Source organism: Mus musculus, chromosome 19 (genome assembly GCF_000001635.26).
Source record: "Mus musculus strain C57BL/6J chromosome 19, GRCm38.p6 C57BL/6J".
Lineage (NCBI taxonomy): Eukaryota > Metazoa > Chordata > Mammalia > Rodentia > Muridae > Mus > Mus musculus.
Window position 1 is genome coordinate 57,104,632 of NC_000085.6, and position 18,169 is coordinate 57,122,800.

Sequence of the window (18,169 nt, forward strand, 5' to 3'; positions counted from 1 at the left end):
AAATGAGAGCCGAGGGCTTCCTCCAGAGCCCAGAGGGTCAACATTACTGATTTCTCCGTGAACACTGAGGAACCCAAAGCCCCCAAGAAACATATCCTTGAAGAAGAGGGGCAGGGAGAAGGAGAGTAGGGGTGGGGGAGGGAGGGAGGGAGGGAGGAGAGGGACAGGACTCATGCACGCCTTAGTAGATTCTACTTAGCTATTAGAGGTGTTTTTGTGGTCATGGTACAAATTTGCAAGAGAGCCACATTTGAAAATGGTTGCCCACCATACCTCCCTAAGACTAGCTGGGATTCAGGTGGCTTTCCTAAAGCTGCTCATAGTTGATTGGGTGAATAAAAATATTTTCTGATATTGACTAATGGCAAATATGATTAATAAATGAAATGTTTTGATTTGTTTTGGCTGTTTTTGCACTTAAATTTCTTTTGTTTTAAATTGTGTGTGTGTGTGTGTGTGTGTGTGTGTGTGTGTGTGTGTGTGTGTGCACATAAGTGCAGGTGACCGCAGAGGTCACAGAGAAGAAGGGGCTTTCGGATGTCCTGAAGCTGCAGTTATGGGTAGTTCGTTGTAAGCCATGTGTGTGCTAGACACAGCGTCTGCAAGAACAGCGCATTCCTTCTCACAAGCAAACCTCTCCATGCCCCTGAAGAAGCATGAGTTGACATCAAACAGTGTCTCTTTTGGAGGACCACAGAAAACACACACAAGCACACTCAAAGTACCGAAGAGGGATTTTCCCCAGGCCACATGGCCGCACTCAAGACTGAGGCTACACTAATGCACTCCTGCTGAGTTCAAAAGGTTCAATAGGAAAAGGAAAGCAAGAGACAGAAAGGACAGAAATGGCCTGCCACTGAGGTCTGTCTGTCATCCCTGCCACTGAGGTCTGTCTGTCATCCTTCCACTGAGGTCTGCCCAGCATGGCATCGTAGGCTAGTCACTGGGTGGATGCAAATGTGCTGACCCTGCAGAGAAATGGAACTTCTGAGACCATCCTCAGAATTGGACAGCAGCTTAGTGTGGTTCATGCAGCAGTGGGTGGAAGAGAAGAGCCTCAAAGAGTCATGTGAAAGGTGATCTAAGACCAAGGCTTCAGAAGGAATGAGAACGTTCTACCTTCATATACAGTAGACCAGATAAATCTCCCAGTGACGTGAAGGCTAACCTGCACCTTGAAGGAGGCCATCTTCTCCCAACCCCAGAAACAGAAGTTGCCACGCCTGACCATAGCCTATCTTTGACTATGGTCAATGGTTCAGTGCCGGGCAAATGATATTTCAAGGAATCTTGCCCATGACTTTCTGACATGAGCTGGGGCTGGGCTGTGGCTCCTGTACAGTAGATCTGAGCTCCACAGCTCTGGCTGGCAGCTGTGAGCATGAGTGGTACACAGAGGTAAGCCAGCAGAGCAGAGAGAGAAAGCCTGCTTGGTGGCAGCCACCCCTCAGCAGCTTGTTTGTGTAAATTCCCTTCTGCTGATGTTATGGACTGCCCTCAGTCCTGGACCCCAGCACCCCCAAAGTGACCGACTGGACCCCAGTACCCCTAAAGTAAATAAGTGGATCTCAGCACCCCCAAAGTGACCGACTGGACTCTAGTACTCCCAAAGTGACCGACTGGACCCCAGCACCCCCCAAAGTGACCAACTGGACCCCAGTACATCCAAAGTGACCAACTGCACCCAGTGCCCACCAAAGTGACCAACTGGACTCCAGTATCCCCAAAGTGACCAACTGGACCTCAGTTTCCCCCAAAGTGACCAACTGGACCCTAGTACCCACCAAAGTGACCAACTGGACTCCAGTATCCCCCAAAGTGAATGACTGGATCCCAGTACCCCCAAAGTGAACAACTGGACCTCAGTACCTCCCAAAGTGACCTTAATTGGAGTCAGAGTTGGTGGATTAGTTGGTGTGATGAGCTCAAAATGACGAAACAAGAATCAGAGTAGAGGATCCTCCTCACAAAGGAAGGGAGGCTGGGTTAGAGTTACCGTAGAAACCACAGGCCAAAGAACACATGAGGCCAGGAGCAGCTGGAAGGAAAACTTGGAACTCAGAAGAGCCAGCGCTGGTTAATCCGAAACAGAAGTGTTTCCTTGGTTTGCTCCCCTCAGGTCAGCCATGGGCTATGCAAACTCTCTTCTCATTAGCAGTTCAGTCTGCACAACTGGCGAGGCCATTTCTAGAAGCTTTGCAGTTCCCGCTGTTGCTCCTCAGTGATGGATCTTGGCCTTGCAAATGACTAAAAGCAGATGTCAGGCCAAGTGCTTGGTTTGGACTCAAAGAGCTGGGCTGCCAGTTTGGATAAGAGGGGGTCCCTGGTCCCTTTCCTCTCCCAGGAGATGAAGAACCTAAGGCAAGAACCCTGGGGTTTTAGTCAGGAGGCATTCACTGAAACAGTGCTCCTCGTGGGATGCTTAACCTTCTTAGCAGGAGAGGCACTGTAGTGATTTGGAGTCAAGACCTTCCCTGACGGAAGATTCTAAACGCAGCAAGTTCTTACGGAACAAAACAAGAATAACCCCAGAGCCAGAGAGGAGGCTGGGTAAAGACAGAGGCGAAGACTATATTGTGTTCTCCGAGGCATAGAATGCCAAAAACCACAGCACCTTAAAAGGCTGGGAAGTGGAAATAGAATTGGCTTTTCAGAGAGCCTCCTGAAGGCTCCACAACTTTGGACCACGGCTTTGATTCTAAACTTCTGGCTTCCAGAACTGTGAAAGACTACATTGTTGCTATCAGCCACCACATTCATGGTAATTTGTAGGGACATGCCTAGGAAACTTACACAAGCCACCAAGGGCAGGCGTCTGTGGTGGATCTCTGCTTAGTCACTGTGGCCTGTGTTCTGCGACAGCACAATACTTGGAATTTTCAAGATTTCACAGAATTGCTTTATAATCAATCAATCAAGGTGCTAAACTTAACACTGACCTAAAGCCTTCATATCTATACAAAATCAGTTCTTTAACTCGATGCACAATGGGTGCTAGGCTGGCAGAAACTCCGGTTGCAACAATCCTATGGACACATGAAATGCTGGGCTGGTTAACAAGGACTGTCACCCAGACACATGGGACTGTGTGCAAAGGAGCAAGTACCTCTTGCTGTCCGCCATGACTTAGCTACATGTGTACTCTATCTTTTGTATTTGTTGATGTTAAAATGTGACAACTGAAAAGAATGTCACGAAGGTATACTTAGCCATGGCTACATGAATAAAAGTATATATAGATCAACAGCCACAATCTGGTCTTTCCACAGAAAAGTATTTTATCTGAGCGTGGTGGCTCGCATCTGTCATCCAACGTGGACGGGACTAACAAGGAGGATGTGTATGAACTCAAGGAAGGCCTAGGCCCTGGAGTAAGACTTTGCCTCAAAAGCAAAGGGCTAAATCGATGGTTCAGAGCTAAATGTTCAGAGGACTGGAGTTCAGTTCCCTGCGTCCATGCTGGGCAGCTCAACTACCTGTAGATCCATTTCTAGAGAGATCAGATGCCTCTGGCCTCCAGCACATACTCACACAGACACACATAAGCCAAAACTTTTTTAAAATAACCCAGGCATGGTGGGTTATATACACTCCTTTAATCCCAGCACTGGGGAGACAGAGGCAGGAGGAGGCCAGCCTGGTCTACAAAGCAAGTTCAGGAACAGGCTGTTACAGAGAGAAACTGTGTTTCGAAACCAACACCAACCAAAAACAAACATCCTCCTATATGTGTGCCTGTGCAGAGAAAACAGGAGAAAATATAGACCACACATTTTATAGGGTGAAATGTATGTGATCCTGAGCCCCATATCTGCAAACGCTCTGAAACATGCCCCTGGCATCAGAGACCAAACTCTCCACAGGCTGGGAACTGGGGCTGTGGGTGACTATGGGGCACTTGCTCCACTTTACGCCAGCGCTGGCAGACTGCTGTGCAAGCTCTGGCCGACCCTCTCTTTTTGCCAGTAAAGCTCTGCCAGATGTAGCCATGTCTGTTTATTTACATGGTATCCACCCGGCTTTGGCCCTGATGAAGGTTTGACAAGGAGAGATGGAGTGAGGTCTGAAGGCTGGAAGGGTTTCCTAACTGCCCATCTCAGAAAGTCACCCAGCCTCTCTTGACTCTGTGAGATGCACTCAGTCACATATTTGTGTTGCTTTACAGTCTTGTTGGTTTTGACACATGGTTTCTCTCTGTGCAAGCCTCCGAATCACAGCCTCTGCACTACCCTCCAGTGATGGGATTATAGCCCACGTTGATGTGACTTCAGATTCAGCAGGACTCCAATTAGTCAATGGCCATGCCTGGGGTGACACTAAATACCCATTCTACAAGACTTTTTTTCTTAAAAAATTTTGAGGTTGTAATTTAATTACATTTATCCCTTATCTTTTCTTCTTCTAATCCTCCCATATAACCACCGCCCCCCACTTCAAATCTATGGCCCCTTTTAAAATTAATTGTTGTTATATACATAATATATTTGTGTGGACATTTCTATTTTTAAATATAGTTTTTCTGTTCATATAAAGTTACTTGTATGTATGTTTTCAAGGCTGATCATTTGGCACTGGACAACCAACTGGTGTGTTCTTTCTTCCCTGGGGAAGAACACTTCTCCTCTCCCGGTTTTCCTCAGTTGCCTACAGTTCTTTGCAAGGCTGAGACCTCGGGGGCTTTTTCCTGTTCACTGCTGTCATCTCTGTCCAGCTCATGTTTGGATAGTCACACTGGTGAGACTTTATGGGTGTAGCTCCTGACATTAGCAGGAGATGTTCTCACAGCAAGCTTCTGCAGACTCTACATGACTTTAAAAACAACTGCTCGAAGCTGATTAGATGGTGACTAGGGTGCTTGTACCATCCCTGGGAATCTCCCAGGACGCACACGAAGACTCAGATGCTTCAAGATGGCGGATGAGGAGAGGTGATAAGAAAGGTTCTTAAGTGAAGATGTTCTGAAGTCAAGGTTTAAGCAAAAGTTGAATGCCCTCTAGGCTTTCTGCAGTGAGCTCCTCTCAACGCCCAGCATTGTGTATCCACACCATGGCTTAGATATCCTGGGAGACTATGGTGGGAGTTGTGTTTATTTATACAGTGAGTAGACAGGTCATTAGGGTGGGCAGCTTGGGAAGGGGAGAGAGGAGAAAGCCCTGAAGTGTAGCGTTCTGAGGTCAGCCCTGGCTCTGAGCCGTGCACTGCTTCCTTAGCCGGGGTTCTTTGTCGAATCACGTGTTTTTCCTGGCTCTTGGTTCTTGGCTCTCTGGAGATTAGACTACATTAAATCCACAAAACTTCTCTGGTCTGATACTTCTACAGGTCCTGAGCAGAAATCATCTTGGACTCAGAGATGGATGTAAGGAAGCCATTATTCGGGCTGCAACAAGGTTAGGTCCAGGAACAGACAAGCCACAATGTTTCAATTTCTGATAGCCCAGGTTGGCATAAATAAACTGAGACCATACAAGATCTCAAATATCAAACGAGGCTGCCTGGGGTGTCAGGAGCAGACAAGTGAACTCAGAAACCATTTCTAATGGCATTATGCATGGTTTCAGTTCAACCACACTTTACAAAGTGTATTTATTAGTGAGTACACAGAAGCTAAAAAGAAAATCTCACTTCTGATTTTTTTTTTGTTTCTGTGGTATAAGCTAGGAAGCTGCTCTAATATTGAGCTACACTCTTAACCCTGATTTTTAACTTTTTACAACTTCTCAGATAGCCCTGGAGTATCTTGCATGTCCTTCTGACTCCATATTTACTTGGAGCCAATGAAATGGCTTAATTGGTTCATGTTTGTTTGTTTGTTTGTTTGTTTTGTTTTTTGTTTTTTTTGTTTTTGTTTTTTTGAAGGAAAGAGAAGCTGGATTGGATAAGACATCAGGCTCACATACAGATTCCTCAATACACGCCACAGTAAGCAGTCTTTGTTTTCTCTCTGGTCCTCTCAGAAACTGGCAGGAGCCTCCTGAGAGACATTCCTAGGCATTCATGAACTGCCTGGCCCCACCATCCTGACGACCATACCTCCCACCCAGGCACAAGGGAACCAGCTAGGCTAGTCCTGATCATGGGTGAAACTTGGTTAGTTGCCAAGCACCTTGATACCAAAGACCAGCCTGACAGGGTAGTCACCTCTGCTCTATTCATATGTCAGAAGATCCTTCTGTTAGACAAGAGACCTGTGCCCCCCCCCCCGCGCCCCCCCCCCCAGCCAGCATGTACTGCCGTCTCCAGCCTGAGAGACCAGTGGGCGTATATACCTCTCCTGCTGCAGTCCCTGTACCTCTCCTGCTGAGGTCCCTGAGCCTGCAACAAAAAAATGCCTGCCTCAACTAAACTCAAAGTCAGAGCTCAAGGCAGCTCTGAACATGAAACCCACAGGTTGGCAATAGGTTCTGCTCCTGTGTCCACCTGAGCCACACAACACACCTGACCACACGCATCACAAAGACTGGTCCGGGAGACATAGGACATGAAGAAGAATGCCATCATGACCATGATATTAGGCCTCTTCTTTGTCTTTTCTATGCAAAATTCCTACCTATGGCCACCATGATGTCTCTCCCTGGTACAAACTTGACCTTAGTAGGAAAGTGTGGTGTTAGGATTAACCAAAGGGCTTTAGCACAACCACGGAACTTAGTAGCTGGTGAACTTCATTACTAACACATTTGTCATGTGAGAAAGTAAGAGCAAAGTGCTCATCACACCTGCAGGAGCTGACTGAATCCCAGCCCACGTGAAGAGACAACGTGATGGGATGCATGCTCTTACAATCTCGGCACTGGGAAGCTGAGACAGGAGCTTGCTGGTTGGCCAGTGTAGACCACTTAGTGGGCCCCAGGTCCCAGTGGGAGACTGTGCCTCAAAAACCAGAAACAAAGTAGATGACTCCCAAGGGAATGACCTCGAGGTTAAACTCTGAAACAGGCACACAGACAGACAGACACAAACACACACACACGGGGGAGGGGTGAGGGAGGCAGACAGACAGACAGAGGTCGAGCAGCAGGGCTCAAATCATCTATGGAATGCTATTAGTATAAGAGGATGCTTTATGACAGACTAAGTACACGTAGACATGCCATGGATAACACACTCTATAGAAAGCTTGTATTTACATTTACAATGCTGTGAACAAACACTATTTATTAGCCCAAATGATAAATAAGAAAAAGGAAGAGACAGCATTTTTAGGTTCTATTTACTTGGTCAAGGCATGGCAGACCTTTAAGTCTAGCATGGGCCCTGATGAGGGTCAGCATACTTTTCCTTGTTTGTTTGTTTTTAATTATTATTTTGTGTGCCACCGTGCATGTGTAAAAGACAGAGGACAACTTGACAAAGTTTGTTCTCTTCTACCATGTGCATCCCAGGGATGCCTTCAGGCTTGGTGGCAGGTACAGGTGGCAGGTGGCTTGGTGGCAGCTGAACCATCTTGCCAACCCTAGTTTACTTATTTATGGCCATAGAGTTGGTTAAAAAAAATTCACGAGACATACCTATAAAGTACCATGGCGATAAGAGTGAATTAATGATGACAGCCATCATCTTTAATTAGATATTCCTGCCCTCAGGAACTTGACGGAGAGGAAGACTGGTGTGTGATCTGGTGTCCGAGATAGGATTAACTGATTGGCATCATGTGCAAGGTGAGCTTGCCACAAGAAGAAAAGCATCCAAGGATGCATGTCCTGGAAAGTCCATGAGGTGACAGACGAGCACTTGACAGGTTATTCTTGCAGCCTTCTCTCTCATCCATCTGTCCATCCATCCATCTGTCCGTCTGTCTATCCAACCAAACCCCCATTTACCCATCCAAGTGCCCACTCAGCCACTTGCCAACCTCTGTACTTTAGCTCCTGGTGCAAGGATGGATGGCACCAATACTTGATTACGTGTTTCAGTAGCTAACAGTAAACATGACGCAAACACAGAAGAATTTCAGATAATGGGAGGAAAGGGCTCCAGGGAGAAATAAACAAGGCCAGGGGACAGCAGATGGCCTGGGGGCACCGTTGGGCTAGGTGCCCAGGGAGTATGCTCTGGGGACTAACAGGCAGGTGAAGTAGGATTTTGATCTCTGCTGAGAGACTCTTCCATGCAGAATGGAGAGGGTGCAGAAAGACCCAGGATGGGAAAAGCACGCACACGCTTGAGGGACAGACAGAAGCTAACAGGGCAGGAATAGACCCAAGGTTGCCTGTGAAAACCAAGATAAGGGATATTGATAGGCTTGCGCAATTCTGTAGTTCAGAGGCAAAACCAACCCAGCAAAGCAGGCTTTTCCCCTTATGTTTTAAAATTCTTCTCAAAACACAAAGGAAACCTGGATATCTCTACCCTGCCCCGTTGGCGATTTAAACTTCGTTATGTAAGAGCCGGTGTCTTTCATCCAGTGCCAGACTAGATACATTTGGCATCCTTCACTAGCTGCCAAAACAAAGCAGAAGGCTGGCTTAAGTTCCGATAGGGGATGTTCTGAGCTTCGCCAAACACATTTCTCTATCTTTTCAAGTGTGTTTATTTGGACAAGGTATACAGACATAGGCAGGAATGCAAGGAGCCAGCTCAGTAGAACTTCAACAATTGAAGAAAAGTCCTAGTTAGCAGAAAGGGAAGATGAAAGAGGGTTTGAGTGTTAGCAAGCTTCTGCTTCAACTGAACTGTAGGAGTAAAAAAATGGCCAGGACTCGAACCAGCTGTGTGGAGAGACCACAATCCTGTGCTTGCCAATATCTCTGCAGGTGCGGTGAAGGATAAAGGCACCAGTGTGTGTGTGTGTGTGTGTGTGTGTGTGTGTGTGTGTGTGTGTGTGTGTGTGTGTGTGTGTGTGTGTGTGTGTGTGTGTGTGTGTGTGTGTGTGTGTGTGTGTGTGTGTGTGTGTGTGTGTGTGTGTGTGTGTGTGTGTGTGTGTGTGTGTGTGTGTGTGTGTGTGTGTGTGTGTGTGTGTGCGCGTGCGTGCCTTCACTGCGGTCCCTCTCCTGGGGCTGCTCTGAGCCTTTCTGGCTTCAGGCAGAGACAGATTGGAAGCCCAAGAAATAAAAATCAATCTTCTAGCTTCAATAGTTTGAAACTAGTTTAATTCTTTTTTTTTTTTTTTTTTGGTTTTTCGAAACAAGGTTTCTCTGTGTAGCCCTGACTGTCCTGGAACTCACTCTGTAGACCAGGTTGGCCTTGAACTCAGAAATCCGCCTGCCTCTGCCTCCCAAGTGTTGGGATTAAAGGTGTGCACCACCACTGCCGAGCTTGAAGTTGCTTTTTAAAAATATTTTTAAAAAACTTCTCTGTGCCTCTCTGTCTGTCTCTCTCTCTCTCTGTCTCTGTGTGTGTGTGTGTCCCCGTGTCCATGAAGGCCTGGAGAGAGCACTGGTCCTTGGGAGCTGTAGTTACAGGCAGTTGTGACCACCTCATATGGGTGTTAGAAACTAAACCTGGGACCTCTGGAAAAGCAGCGAATGCTGTCAACCCCTGAGCCATCGCTCCAGTCCCTAAGTCAACTCTGAAGTGCGAGACCCAGAGTCCTTGCGGTTGAGTCCTTGCGGTTGAGTGATGTAACCACAATCTTCTACTAGTTTTGAGTTTTGCCTTCTGCGTGCAGTGCCGTCACCTATGCATAAAGATGACAAACAACTGCCTGTATCACTTCTGAGACTTAGAGATCATTTCTTTTGTCAAAACTTCTAATTTTTCCTCTTGCTTGTTTAGGCATCTGATGTGTGAATTTTTCTCTATGTTTACATCATGGTAATACCTGTCTTTCCTGGTCATGAAGACTCCTGAAGACTATTTATGTATCTACAGATGACTAATACTCCCTGAAATACACACAAAGACACACACACACACACAGAGACTGTAAGTCCCACCCATATCCCCAAACCAGGTGTTTGTTTCATCCTGGGAATCTCTGTGACAAAACTCAATGTCCCTGGTTGACACAGCTATAGTGAGTGACATAGGCCAGCTCTGTGGAGTCACACATTCTCAGGGCATGGGCTCAGTCTGCGAACTGAAGCAAGAGCCTAAAATGCTCTCCATTTTCTTTATCTCTCACTACAACCTTTATTCCTTGCATATCCCAGGAAAGTTCTGAGTTCAGGTCACCAGCACAGTCCACATCGCAGTAACTGCCTCAGATGGTGAGAATCCTGCAGCCAGGTCGTGACCCCGTCTCAGTCTTGAGACCCCACACCAAGCCATGTGAGAAGGAGCGAGGAGAGGGGTCTGCTCATGTGTAATGGCAAGATTTCTCAGGATGACAGCCTTCTCAGGGGATGCAAGGACTTTCCTTTGCCTCAGGTCCTTTGGGGTTCCCATGGTCTTACTGAAGCCAGAGGCAGTGTAGCCTGTGGGACTTTCAAAACCAGCAGAGATTGACTTTCTGGATCTCATGAATAAGAATTTATAAGCTTTCTTCCCTTCCAAATTCTGTAATGCACAGACCCACACTTCCTCTGCATTCTTCAAAGTGCCTGCCTGTCAACCTTTAAACGGAACACCTGCCCACAGCGGCACACAAGATATATCCTTTTGAAAAAAAAAATACACAGTGCAGACCTGTAGACACAGCTAGCAGATAAGAGTTCTGGAGCAATCGCTCAAGGCACGCTTTTGGCACTGAGAAGGTTAACATCCAAGAGCTGGGAAGGCCTGGGAAGACACACCCGCTGACCTTCCCCACCCCCCACCCTCATCTTAGGACTCTTCCTCTCACAGAGCAAATCACAGAAACTAGACTTTTCTTCTCTTGGCCAAAGCCCACCATAAAACCTTGAGATAATGCTCGGACCTACCCCACTTGTCTGTGTGGGAGCTGGCCAGAAAGACATTCTAGAGGTGATTCCTCTCTGGTCAGAGGAGTCCTGCCCTACCCCAGGGGGAATTGATGCTCCAAGCCAGTAGCTCCTGACCAGTCAGGTCCTCTGTCTCCTTTCGTTAGGTCACATGAGTTTGCCCTGTCACACAGCTGTCCATTCTCCACCCCAGCAAAGCATAAAAATGGAGTTTCCCTAAAGTCTTTGGGTATCCATTTTAAAACTGTCTGTGCCATATAAAACTTTACCTAAATACATTTGCTGTAGGTTTTGTTACGGGAGTGTTTTTGGCTGTGACTCTTATAATAAGTGACCAAGATTTCACTCCTGCCTTTTCCTGCCCCATCAGAGCCTTCTGAGCCTCTCTTCCTGCAGGCCAAGCTCCTGGATGACCTTTCCAAGGGTCATCAACTGCTGAGTGCAACGGAGAGCAAATGACCTCAAACACTGAAGCTCTCTGCACTGTGGACCTGAGATCTAGGGAGCAGCGAGAAGCTGGGCTTTAGTAAGGAGGAAATGTTGTTTCTAGGAGCACACGGGAAAAATGCCACACTTGTGCACATAACTCGCTGGTGCCTCCAGGTGGAGGTAAATACATTTATTTTTCAGTCAGAAACAGAACTCTGATAATAATGCCACGGCCCCATCCAGCCATATCACTAAAGATGGATTCCAGCAAACCAAGGCGGCCCAGTTCCCTCTCCCAGCTTCCTGATAGAGCAGTAAGGCTTTCTAGACTGGTCAGCTGCTCATGGAAATCACAGCCGCACCTTGCTCTTTGGAGAAACACTGTAAAACGTGGCCAACGCCACTTCTAAGAGACTCTGAGTATACAGCTAAGAAATTTACAGCTACTGCTGGGGTATGGGGCTGTCCAGAAATAGCTATAACGAGGCAGACGTAGTTTCATATGTATTTATCTTTTGGACGGAACAAACAGTACCATGCGCTGTTGGTAGAAGAGACAAATCAATGGACAAAAAACCTTCCAGCCACTGACTTCCGTGTTACCTGTGAGGTAGAAAAAAGACTGTGAACAGTAGTTCCCTGACAAAGCAGTAAGGGTCCATTCCCTCTCCAAACTCTAGAGTTTGAGACCCCCTGATATGGGAGTGGGGCATCTGGGGGAGGTTCGGGGTTTAAAAAACCTTCATTTTCCAGAAGTACAAAAACAACAAACCACCCACCCAAACTGGACAAACAAACGAAAGACCTGGGTTTGCGTGGACACACCCAATACCCACATATCAAAACACCTTTATCTGCAGAATAAAAAGGCTGTGGGTGATTCCACTCACTGTGAGAGTTTCTTTTTCATTTTAAATTGAAGTTCCCGGATGCACTCAAGATATAGATGCCTGACTATACAAACCACATCAGGGACAAATACCAGATGGCCTTTGAGGGCAAAGAGAAGGAGGCATATACCACCCCACCCCCATCCCAACAGATGTGCCCTCAGATAAAGGTCAGACAACAACCTAAATGATAAGGCTAAAATGCTAGTCTGATTCCTTTCCTGGGACTCTGCAGAACTCCTTCAGGTGCGGGCCACTCTCCCCCCTCCCCCTACACACACACTGGAGGCTCTGCCAAAGTCTGGAGGCATTTGAGGTTGTGGCTGGGGAGGGAGGTACCACTGTCACCGGGCAAGTGCAGGCGAAACCTGATGTTCAACATCCTTCAGGACAGTCCCCAGCCACAAAGCATGACTCCATCCAAAATGTCAGCAGTGCAAAGGCTGAAAACCCTGTTCTGAAGGGCTCAGCAGATTACAAAACCCCTGTGGCTCTGTCTGCCTGGTCTTCCAGATAAGCTGCAATCGCTGCAGAGGAAGCCCTTTGTGGCCCTGGTGCAGCATTCCCTGTGGCTGGTAGATGAACCGCTGATACAGGGTTAAACTCACTGACCCATGAAAACGCTTAAGCAACCCCACTTAAAACATCTCCTCACAACTTCCATTCACAGCTCCACAAGAGGTCTGGCACCACACCTGCTTAAAAGTAATTCGTGCCTAGAAGCCTGGCAAAATCAGCCACTGGAAGCACCTGAGACCCAGCCAGCCTTTTGATCCGTTACAGAATGGCAACAATTATATTTTAATTAGGTTTTTTTTTTTCATTTACCTGTCAGAACCTGTTTGGATAATCTAAATAACTTCACATCCTCTTAACACTCCTCGGCAGCCACAGGGAGCCCGGCTCAGATTTCCTCCAAATCTACCAACCACCGCTCTCATCTACTTCCACCACAGTCTGGGTAACAACTTTCTCATCTAAAAAATCATCTTCAGAGCTACCACAACAAACTTTGAAAGGTCCATACAAAATACAATAAACTTTCCGATAAAACTGCAAGAACGGCTGGGCTCTTAGGACAACTATTTTTCCTAAGACTGGACCCCACTCACGTGGTGAGCGGTCACACGTGAGGGCTCTTTCAAGCTGTAGCTGAAACAAATAAGAGTCTTGTCCAAGGGCTGGAGAGGTGGCTCAATGGTTAGAGCAGGGGCTGCTCTTCTAGAGGACCAGGGTTCAGTCAGTTCCCTGTACCCACATGGTAACTCACACCAGTTCCAGGGGACCCGACACTCTCAGACAGAAGCACATACACAAAAACACCACCAAGGCACACACATAAGGTAAAAATAAAAACCTATGGAAAAAAGGAGTACTATCCAAACATATTAATCTTCACTTATAGTCATGAGGATCTTATTAAAGAAAAATATTCACACATTACAGTAATGAATAGAGAAAGAGTTCATCTCATCTTCAATACCAGCTCCTCCTAACTGTGACTCTGAAAACCTCTCTTCTTCCCAGAAGCAAATTCCTCAAAGCTCTCAAACCCAAAAGCAAGTGTGCGCATGCATATACACAAAATGAGAAAGGGGAGAGAGGGAGAGAGGGAGAGAAGGAGAGAGGGAGAGAGGGAGAGAGACAGAGAGACAGAAACGGACCAAGCCCAAAGCCTAAAACACTTTTTTTTTTCCATTCTTGGGGGTAATCACATCCAAACACAACTGTTTTTTAAAAGTCACCACCCTCTGTGGCACCCTGGCAGGATCTGCCTTGCGTCTTTAGTTCTCTGCCTATGAGAGATGATCCACAGTTCATCTGGAACACCAGACAGGGCAAGAATTCCAATAAAATGCATTTCAGGGTAATAGAAGAAGTGTCTGTCGCTACCATGAACCGACAACATGTAGAGGTTCCCAGCGACTCCCTGGCTTGCCCACCGGAGAGCCAGCAAATGCCTCCAAGGGGAAGGATACTTTTGCAAAGCACACTTTACCTTGTGCCAGGGTCCGGGGGTTTGATCCTGTGCCTTGGCTCTCCTGGGTAGAACTTCTCTGAGCTGCCAGCTCAGAACACCTTGGACATGCTAGACCTCAACCTGGTAGACTGAGGCCCGTGCTGGCTACCTGCCCAGCTGGCTCACACAGCAGGCTTCACTAGGCTGCAGCCACGCACATCTCCCCAGAGACTCACACAGGAAACAAGAGCAGTTGTGGCAGGCTCCCTCCTCTCAACGCCTCCTCTCCTTGCCTCACTGACTAAACACAGCAGCAGCCACGACGGGCCAGTCCATGTTCCAGAAAAGCAGGGGGGGTTGGCATTCTTTCTTTTGTTAAATGCAGGTGAGGGAAGTACCATTGCCTCAGAGCTGCTCACGGTTGACTACGCTGTAAATCTGACTGTAATGGTCCCCGGGGCTGGCCTCAGATGAGACTAGTGTGTTTAAGTGTCTTTTTCTGGATTTGGGAAGAGAGAAATTTATGTGGTGAGCACAGCTTGCAAACTTTCTCATCCAAGTGGCTGCTTGCAAGATGCGTGCTGTGAAGTTCTATGTGAAAGTGAAATAGAGCTAAACTCAACCTTGCACGGGCATCCCGCACTTTAGAACTCCGAAGCACTGTTGGCTGTGAGACAGAATTGCCATCTAAAGAGACTTCTGTCAGGCAGGCTCGATGTGGATGTATACACAGTTTATGCTGTGTTTACAACTTTTCACTGATTTACTGTGTGTGTGAGTGCGTGTGTGTGTGTGTGTGTGCGCGCGCGTGCGTGCGCGCTCGTGTCTAAGGGTGTCCTAGCACATGTGTGGAGGTCAGAGAACAGCTTCCACCTTGTGAGTCCCTGGGATTTCTAACATCATCAGGATTAGCAGCAAGCACTTTTACCTGCTGTGTGTGCGCGCATATGCATGCATGCATGTGTAGGGGGGGCGGGGGGGGGAGAATGCTGAATGCCTACCATGCTTTGGGCACTTTATACATATTATCTCATTTTTAATTAAGGCATTCTTCAGAAGTCGCAGATGAACCTGTGACAGGAAGTGAGGTCACTGGCTCAGGAGAACAAGCCGCTAACCACAGCCAGACAAGTCTACCAGGGAGCTTCCTTTTGGGAACCCTCCTTAGAGGCAAGACTCTGGTCATCTTCAACAAGACTGAGATGATTTAGGGAAAATTCATACTGGCCATAAGGACCAGCATATAAAAGACCCTTCTCTATATGTACAGAACCTCTCCAAGCTGGCTGGAAACTGTCCCAACCATTGCTGAAGAAATGTGAAGGTTCTGGCAACATAGCTGAGCTTGTGAAACGAAGAGAAAGCTGTTAGCTGCACACTCTAATAATTACAGGGCTGGGTTTTTCTTCTGAAGAGTCAAACCCTCCATTACAGGGACAGATTCTCAGAGTGGCGGCTGTGGGCATCTCTACCCCAGAGCCACTTACAGCAGCACTGAATATAAGCAGCATTGCATACTGCCCCCCCCCCATGCCTCTGCTTGAACCCCCTAATCAGGCTCTCTGATTAAGTCTGAGAACCGATAGAGGGCTAGAGAGAGGGCTCAATAGTGAAGAGCTCTTGTTGCTCTTCCAGAGGATCCAGTTTGGATTCCAGCATCCATGTTGACAGCTCACAACCACTTGAAATTCCAACCCCAGTTGCTAGCTTCATAGGCACCAGTACAACACATTTGCACATGTGCACACACACATACAAATAAAAAAAAATACAACACAGAATAACATTTTTGTTGGGCTGATAACATGAGAGTGAACCATTACATTCTAAGTGCACAAATGCTATTGTTGGTGATGGACATGAACCACACACCGCACACAAGACATCCAGGTGACTCTTGTGCTCTGTGTGTGTGTGTGTGTGTGAGAGAGAGAGAGAGAGAGAGAGAGAGAGAGAGAGAGAGGGGGAGAGAGAGAGGGAGGGAGAGAGGGAGGGAAAGAGAGAGAAAGAGAGAGGGAGAGAGAGAGAGGGAGAGAGAGAGAAGGAGAGAGAGAGAGAGAGAGGTGGCTTTTAGCCACTGTATTCCCAGCACCTCTAGTGTGGGACACATTCAGGCAAATACTTGTTAGAAGAGTCAAGAACTTGTCTTTGGAAGGAAAACACAGAAACTCATCTGGACCCCAGTCTCATGGCTGTAAGTGTTAGAGTTGAGCTCACTTCCTATCAATCCTCATCTTCTTCTACATCTCCTAAAGGGGCATTGTCTGCTCCTTGTCTAGATTTTACTTATATAACCACTTCTGTGGTCTTGGGTTAGAGAGAAAGAGGAATAGTTATCTTCAGGGTTTACTGAGAAAAATTCCAAATTACCTCATGAAAAGGATTTAAAAAAAATCACTGCCAGGTAGAGTCTGGAGACTCAGGTAACAAACAAGGGCGGGAGCCCTTGACGAGCAGCTACAAACAGGCAGTGAGAACTTACACAAAGGCAGAGCCTACTGTTGGCTTATGGGCAGTTCCACTAGACTCCTCCCAGGGACCTAGCAATAGATTAAGTCATCGCCCACTGCCAGATGCAGGTAGCTTGGCAGCACATGAGAAGACTGCTAGTTACTACCCGCCCCCTTTGTGTGTGTGTGTGTATGTGTGTGTGTGTGTATGTGTGTGTGTGTGTGTGTGTGTGTGTGTGTGTGTGTGTATGTGTGTGTGTGTATGTGTGTGTGTGTGTGTGTGTGTGTATGTGTGTGTGCATGTGTGTGCGCGCGAGCGCGCGCGTGTGTGTGTGTGTGTGTGTGTGTGTGTGTTTTCCTGGCCAGCCTCTCTTTCTCTCCTTCTATCTTTCTCATCCCCACTTTCTCTGCCTTCATGGCCCTGCTTCTGTCTGTCTGCCTCTACCCCTTCTCCAGGCCCCCATCCCCTTTCTCCCCCCCCCCAAAAAAAACCTCCCTGATACCAGGGCTGTTGTATGACACAATTTCTCAGATTTCTCACGGGGATACCTTGGCATGGGCCTCCCAGGCACCCCTGCCCCATCACTGCATTATATTTCATAACACCTACAAAACATGATGGAGTAAGATTAGAAGCTGGGCTGTGGTGACAGCTCATAATTCTGTAAAGGCACCAAAGATCACTAAATCGTTCTTGACATGGGTGAATTTTTTTTTTTTTTTTTTTTTTTTTTTTGGTTTTTCGAGACAGGGCTTCTCTGTATAGCCCTGGCTGTCCTGGACCTCACTTTGTAGACCAGGCTGGCTTTGAACTCAGAAATCCGCCTGCCTCTGCCTCCTGAGTGATGGGATTAAAGGCGTGCACCACCACGCCCAGCGACATGGGTGAATTTTATAGCCCGAAAATATAATGAATATTCGTTGTTGGGTAGTTGGCTAAACCCTGCTCCAGGGAGACTCCGGTGCTAAAGCCAAAGTTGCAGGAACTAGAAACAAAGGAGTCAAGAGATCTCTTCAATGTTGTCTTAGTTAGGGTTTTACTGCTATGAACAGACACTGTGACCAGGACAACTCTTATAAGGACAACATTTAATTGGAGTGGCTTACAAGTTCAGAGGTTCAGCCCATTATCATCAAGGTGGGAACATGGCAGCATCTAGGCAGGCATGGTGTAGGAGGAGCTGAGAGTTTACATCTTCCAGGTACTTCCAGGCAGCTAGGATGAGGGTCTTAAAGCCCATACCCACAGTGACACACCTACTCCCACAAAGCCACACCCACTCAAACAAGGCCACGCCCACGAGGCCACACCCACTCCCACAAGACAACACCTCCTAATAGTACCACTCCCTGGGCCAAGCAACTTTACAGTTGTCACCTCAATATTCCTCATTGTCAGCATGAATAAGGGTGGAGGCCTGTAAGGTTGATGGGCCCAGCATTATGGAGGACAACCCAGTAGAGCAAGACGCCTGTAGGAGCTGATGCTTAAACAGTCTCTGGTAGAAGCTATGAAGTGTGGAAGCAGCAAGAGAGACATTAATGGCCAGGAAGGCAGCTAAAGAGCCATTTATTTTATATGTAAGGAGTGGGTATCTAGTGGGGTGCTGAGAAAATTGGGGACATGTGATCTTTGGT

The 18,169-nt window shown here is 47.3% G+C and overlaps 1 protein-coding gene across 41 annotated transcripts in view; it reads right to left on the reverse strand.

The window, feature by feature from the left end:
* The window catches only part of Ablim1 (actin-binding LIM protein 1), a 282,612-nt gene that overhangs the window by 71,899 nt on the left and 192,544 nt on the right, over window positions 1-18,169 (reverse strand). For 2 of the 41 annotated variants that reach the window (NM_001347459.1, NM_001103178.3), the window contains exon 1: window positions 14,121-14,393. The exons of 33 other annotated variants lie outside the window; for them this stretch is intronic. The gene's annotated coding sequence lies outside the window, so the exon portion shown is untranslated. Of the gene's footprint in view, window positions 1-14,120; window positions 17,209-18,169 lie in introns of those variants that run through there. 6 more of the 41 variants (XM_017318184.2, XM_030250919.1, XM_017318182.2 and 3 more) reach the window with 5 other exon arrangements.